Here is a 6,280-nt window from a genome sequence, read left to right on the forward strand (position 1 = left end):
TCCATTAGATTTTTCTGAAACTTGCCCAAAACGTGGAGGGCATTGTTCTTAATATAAATTCAGTATGGGTGACCCTGGCAAAAGTCTGGTTTGCATTCCCCGGGATTTTTTGTGCTGAAACGCCCTTTCTTCTGGCACGTTTCTCATATTTCTCAACAAAAACTTGATATGTCTATATAGTGGTTGCTGAATGTAAATATACATGTGTTAAGGTATGAAACTGCACTGTTTGTCCATTGTCACTGTTATTCGGCATTCAAAGTGGCTCATCAGGGGTCAAAAATGTATCAAAATTGCAAAAAATGACACTTTTTGCCCCATAAATTCTTATCTATTCATTAGATTTTTCTAAAACTTGTCCAAAATGTGGAGGCCATTGTTCTTAATATAAATTCAGTATGGGTGACCCTGGTAATATTCTGGTTAGCATCCCCCGGGTACTTTTAGTGCTAGAAAACGCACCTTTTTGGGACTCCCATGCAGCACCAATTTTTAAAACTATATTTCGTACAGAGGGGAACCATGCATGAGTGGCTCCTTTTTTAAGCAAAGGGCATGGAGTAACATTTTGGTCCCCCGATTTATCGAAGAGGGACCTATGTTTTTGGTGGGTTTGTCTGTCCATTAGTCCGGACGATTGACGGATAACCGTTCATTAGCTTTTCCTGAAATTTTGTCACAAATTATATTTCAATATATAAATGTGCATAGTAAAAAATATTTTTTGTGCGGAAATTCCCATTTTGCCTACAGGGGCTCAAAAGAGGGAAAAAATGCCTCAAAATGGCCAAAATATTTTGTCCCGTAACATTTGATCCATCCATTAGATTTTTCTGAAACTTGTCCAAAATGTGAAGGGCATTGTTCTTATATAAATTCAGTATGGGTGACCCTGGCAAAAGTCTGGTTTGCATCCCCCGGGGACTTTTAGTGCTAAAAATGCCCTTTTTTCAAATTTCTCAATAAAAAACTTGATATGTATATCTATATAGTGCTCTCCCATGGTGCTGAATTCAAATATACATGTGTAAAACTGCACAGTTTGTCAATTGTCACTGGTATTCAGCATTCCAAGGGGGTCATAAGGGGTCAAAAATGTACCAAAATTGCAAATAATGACACTTTTTGCCCCATAAATTTTTACCTATCCATTAGACTTTTCTGAAACTTGTCCAAAATGTAACTTTTCCTTGGCCACATGGCTAAGATCAAAGTGTAGTATCTGTTCTTAACTGATGCTGCACTTGTTTGTAACTAATAAGTAAATCTGTTATGGACCGACCGACCGAGAATATTTTTTTTTTTTAAAATGCATCCCATAGAATAGTTTTTTTAGTCGTGTGCAAGCAACTCTATAAGTAAGTCGGTCGGTCCGTAACACATGTACTTTTTATTTCTTTTTATGTTTATTATACCACTATTTATTGGTTTTCGGGGTTCCTGAATACGAAAATAATGTTTCAAATTCCCTAAATCAAATAATTTTTTGGTATAAAGTGGGGGATCACTTTTCTGTATTAATTTAATGTAAAATGATCACCCATTTTACAACCAGTCAGTCTCAAAGCCATTCAAGTCATTTTCCAGATCATTCAAGTTGTTTTAGAAGGATTCCAGTTATTTTTTAAGCATTCAAGTCATTCTTAAGGTCATTCAATTCATTCTTAAGTTCATTAAAGTCATTCTAAGTCATTTACTTTTTATTTATTTAAGTCATTTCAGCTCATTTTTCGGTCATTTTAGTTTATCTTTAAGAATTTCATGTCAATCTTACATTCACGCATTCATTCATTACACGAGAGCATGCAACTAATGGCTACCGGCTTTGTTTGTTTTTCAACTTCAGACACTAGACCACAGGAACATATTCCAAATGTGGGCAGATTAGCAACTTATAAAGAAGCAGGAAAGGTGTTGTATCCAGAGTTGTAAATGTGTGTTTGATGGCTCCGAGAATCTGGTTGGCTTTGTTGACTTGAAATTCAACATGCTTAGTGAAGGGCAGCTTCCAGTCAATGATTACACGAAGATCCTTCTTCTCATTGATTTTTTTCAGAGTGCAGCAGCTTCTGTTATTATACCTCATGGTATGTGAATGCTTTGGATTATCATTAGTGTGAGTATGAATATTAAGCTAATTTTACTTGCTCATCAAAGAGTTGTCTACATTGGTATAGTATACTGAGAGGATTTGTATGCTGCATGCAGTCCAAGCTTGTGGTTTTGGAGATACCATTATGTTCTTTGTGTTTGCTGCACTGCTGTGGGATGTGGATTGAGTGCCTGCTCTATGATCCTGCTCCATTTGATGATCCAATTTTTGGTGGCTCATCTTTCAGGACCTTCAGGAGCTCAACCTGCAAGTTCTTTGAAGCAATCTGTTGTTTCTTAATCAGGTCAGGTCTTATATATACTCTGCTGTGCCTCTTGTTGGTGCTGTTGTGTAATTCCTTGGTCCTGGCTAATAGTTGTTTCTTTTCACTAAAAGAATCCAGCTCAACTTTTAGTAATCTACTTTTTTCCCTTCTGAGAGGTCCTAGGCGAGTACCTTTGCTTATCGTCACTTTCAATTTTAATTCTTTCTTGAACATCTCGGATGTCCTCCTCAGCTGTGTCTGATTGCAGAAAGTTAAAAATAATCAGGTTCAGCTTCCTTTGTTCTATATATTCAAGCTCCTTCAATCCCCCCCTTAGGCTCCTTGTGTCTAGGGATGGTGAATGGGTATATGTTTTAGTCAGTGCAGATGCCCTGTCCTCTATATTCTTGTTATTGGCATATACCAATCTTTATTCTATGACTGCTATGTCCCAAATACTATTGGGATTCTGGGTTATGGTATGAGTTTGTTGTTTCTCAATCCAAGCTAGCCTGTCATCCCAACTACTTTTTAGATTTGTATTATTTTGATTAATCGGACAATAATTCTCATCCTGGGCTTCAGTTGCTGTACCCTGCGACCTTCTTTAAGTGTTAAATACATGTTTCTTTTTCTCTGCTAAGGAACTTAGAGGTAAGCTCTGCATTGCAAGAATTCAAACCGTGGGTTGGGAGTGGGTCCGTAGATCATAAAGAAAGTTCAATTTTCAGGGTCAGTAGGACATTTTTTTAAGGCTTTCCTATGAATCAATTTTTCGGGATATCTATGCTAATTGTTAATATTAGTGAAAACAAAAAAGTTTTACACAACAGAGGATTGATACCCATGCATATTTTTGCTTTTTCAAAAAACACAATGCGGATCAGAAAACTTAAAGAGGCGACACATATGATAGAAAATAACAATATCATTAGTTGTCCTAGTATAGAACTTTATCGCATTTGGGTTCCCCTAATTACAAATTCACTGGCAAAAAAAGAAGAAATAACAAAACATATGCCCAGCCCAAGAGAGATAATTTACAAAAAAACCTTCTTCCCTTGGAGTTATCTCACTTGTTGTCAACATGTTGAATAGGAATTGCGGTTAAATATGTTGGTATTATTAGAAAGAAATTCCCAACTGTTATACTCTCCTTCTCACAATTCTTGGTATCAAACCCCAGCGCACATCTGCCAGAACTTATTTCTGCCAAAGAGACACACCCTCTCTCTGACACACTGGCTTTTTATTTAAAAATCCGACTGCATCTCATTTGCATATTTCTCCCAAATCTCGTTACCTCACGTGATCACCAGTCCATAAATAGCAGGAGCAGTCATTTTTTTTTCTTTATCCTTTTCTTGAAACGGATGGTATGTAAATAAAATAAATATATTTTCTTTGAGTATTTGTAAAAAAGAAAAAAAAATCAAATCATAAGAAAAATATTTGTAATAAAATGAAATTCTAAACTTCCAATAAAAAAAAAATCAGTTTGAGTTTCTCGTATTAAGTTAAAATAGTCAGGAAACTGATTTTTGCCCCTCTCTGCTTTCTTTTGAACCACTTCGTAGGTGGAAATGGCGAACATTGGATGTTATGCCTCTTTACAGCACTTGTGTATTTGAACATCTCCGGCAAATTAATTGTTTTCATTTTAGTGAAGATACGTCCCCGGTAAGGGAAGAGTTAATAAAGTCCTCTTCTCCTATGTTAAGAATGGTTTCCTAATTTTGCTGGGGGATGTTATGTAGAAATTTTTTTTTTTTGGGGGGGGGGATATGTTTCTTCTCCTTCTGGTTTTCCCTCTTCTCCCTTTCTCTTAAGTTTTTTTTTTTTTACAAAGTCATCACCACTTATCAAGGCCAAGAGGCCACTCGAGGATAAGAGTTAAAGAGTGTACAGTAGACAATTGGACAATAAAGTAATCGTTAGTAATGGAAATTCGGTAAATTTGTTAACTTATATGGAACGGCTCATCAAAAACTTGTTTATGTTAGACTTGAAGACTGCTGGAAAGTAGGAAAACGGAAGACAATTCCATAGGCGTGCAGTTCTAAGAAAAAAGCTTTGCTCATGGTATCTACATTTAGGTTTAGACACAGATAAAGAGTGGGGGAAATTGTTGATAGTGTTTTCTGCTAGATTGATGTTTCTTGCAAAAGTTTGGAAAAGGGGGACCATAGATTGGATCTCAGTCGAGCACCTGCCATAAAAATAACGATAAAGCAGAGACAAACTCGCAACATCTCTTCTGTGAAAAAGAGGTTGCAGGGAAGAGAAAAGGACATCCCCTACGAGGCTACGAAGTCTATTTTGAACTCTATCAAGCCAGAATAAGTCCTTCTAGCAGCTCCTGCCAAGATGTGGCAACTCCATCCTTGGACCTACTTGGCTCTTATATAGATAGAGAATTGCATTAACAGTGAGATATCTACTGGATCGATAGAAGGATCCCACCATTTTTCCAGCGGCTTTCGCAACGTATTTAATGTATGTGTTCCATTTCAGATCAGGAGTAAAGATCAAGCCCAGAAGCTTGTCAAAACATAAGGCCTCCCCAAGACGAGAGCCATTCATTTCAATTGATGTCAGATGGGGATCAGAGCGTTGATGATATAAAGATAAAAGCTTGGTTTTAGATGCATTAAAAGTAACAAGCCACCTCTGTCCCTATTGTACCACTTGCTCAAGATCAGAGGAGAGAGAATTGGAGAGAACTTGGTTGTTTACGGTCTTAGATGTGCTACCATAGATAGTAGTGTCATCAGCATAAATATCTACGAATGATGTAAGGATGTGATTTGGAAGATCATTAATGTAGATCAGGAAAAGAGTTGGGAGTTGGGTCCAGAAAGGACCCCTGAGGGACTCTAACATTAATACTGTGAGCTTCTGATTTCTGCTCATCAACCACTACTCTTATGAATCTATCAGAGAGAAATGATTTAATAATTGGGAAGACATTTCCAGCTATACCGTGGCTGGAGATTTTGTGAAGTAAACCTTTATGCCATACTCTATCAAAGGCCTTTGATATGTGAAAGGTCGTCTCCATTGAGAGATTCGCTAATCCTATGAGATATAACTGTAAATACATATCCTGTAGATTTTTAACAGAATGGAAACCGTATTGCGTGTCATTAAGAAGGTTATTTTTGCTGAGTTGGTTGATTACTTCTCTATTTAACACAGATTTCAGCAACTTGCTCACAGGAGACTTATTGGCTTGTACTGAGAGGGAGATGAGCGATCACTTGAATTCTTAAATACTGATGAGATTTTCCAGGGTGATGGGAAGCAATTCTTTTTAAGACAACGTTTAAACAGTTTTGTAAGTATGGGCGCTAGATCTCGTGTAAGTTTTTTGAGTACTATAATTGGAATAGCATCAATCAAGGGTTTTGATTAGCTCGGCAACATCACATACAGATATTTTTATATCACATAGCGTGTTTTCTGATACAAGAGGAAATATTGGGGGTTGGCGACCTTGGTCGCAAAAGGTAGACTTAGCTGCAAAGTTCTTGGCAAAGAGTTTGGCTTTGCTTTGTCTAATGCTGACGAGATTACTTCCGGTCCATTGATGATAGTTGGGATAGAGCACACGCTTCTGTTCAGGATTCTGTTTGCTATTTGCCAAAACTGATAGGAGCCAAGCCACTACTCAGCTACTTTGGACTTGACGGACTGAGCATACAGTTTTTTACAGTAGTTGCTGGCAGTCCTGAAAGCAGCTTAGTCTCAGTACATCTATTATGTTTGAAGCAATGGAAAAGGTGATTTTTGTACGCAATGGCAGCAGCACATTCTGGAGAGAACCATGGCTGGCTATAAGGTTTTTGCTGGAACTTTTAACCATTCTGTCATGTCTGGTACTATAGAGGACATATTGTTTTTAAATATGGAACGCAGAGGTA

At 37.3% G+C, this 6,280-nt stretch overlaps 1 pseudogene; it reads left to right on the top strand.

The window, feature by feature from the left end:
- Window positions 1-1,182: 1,182 nt before the first annotated feature.
- LOC145298100 (U2 spliceosomal RNA) lies at window positions 1,183-1,320 on the top strand (annotated as a pseudogene).
- Window positions 1,321-6,280: the final 4,960 nt, after the last annotated feature.

Source organism: Euprymna scolopes, chromosome 18, assembly GCF_053919585.1.
Source record: "Euprymna scolopes isolate OS-2025 chromosome 18, ASM5391958v1, whole genome shotgun sequence".
Classification (NCBI taxonomy): domain Eukaryota; kingdom Metazoa; phylum Mollusca; class Cephalopoda; order Sepiida; family Sepiolidae; genus Euprymna; species Euprymna scolopes.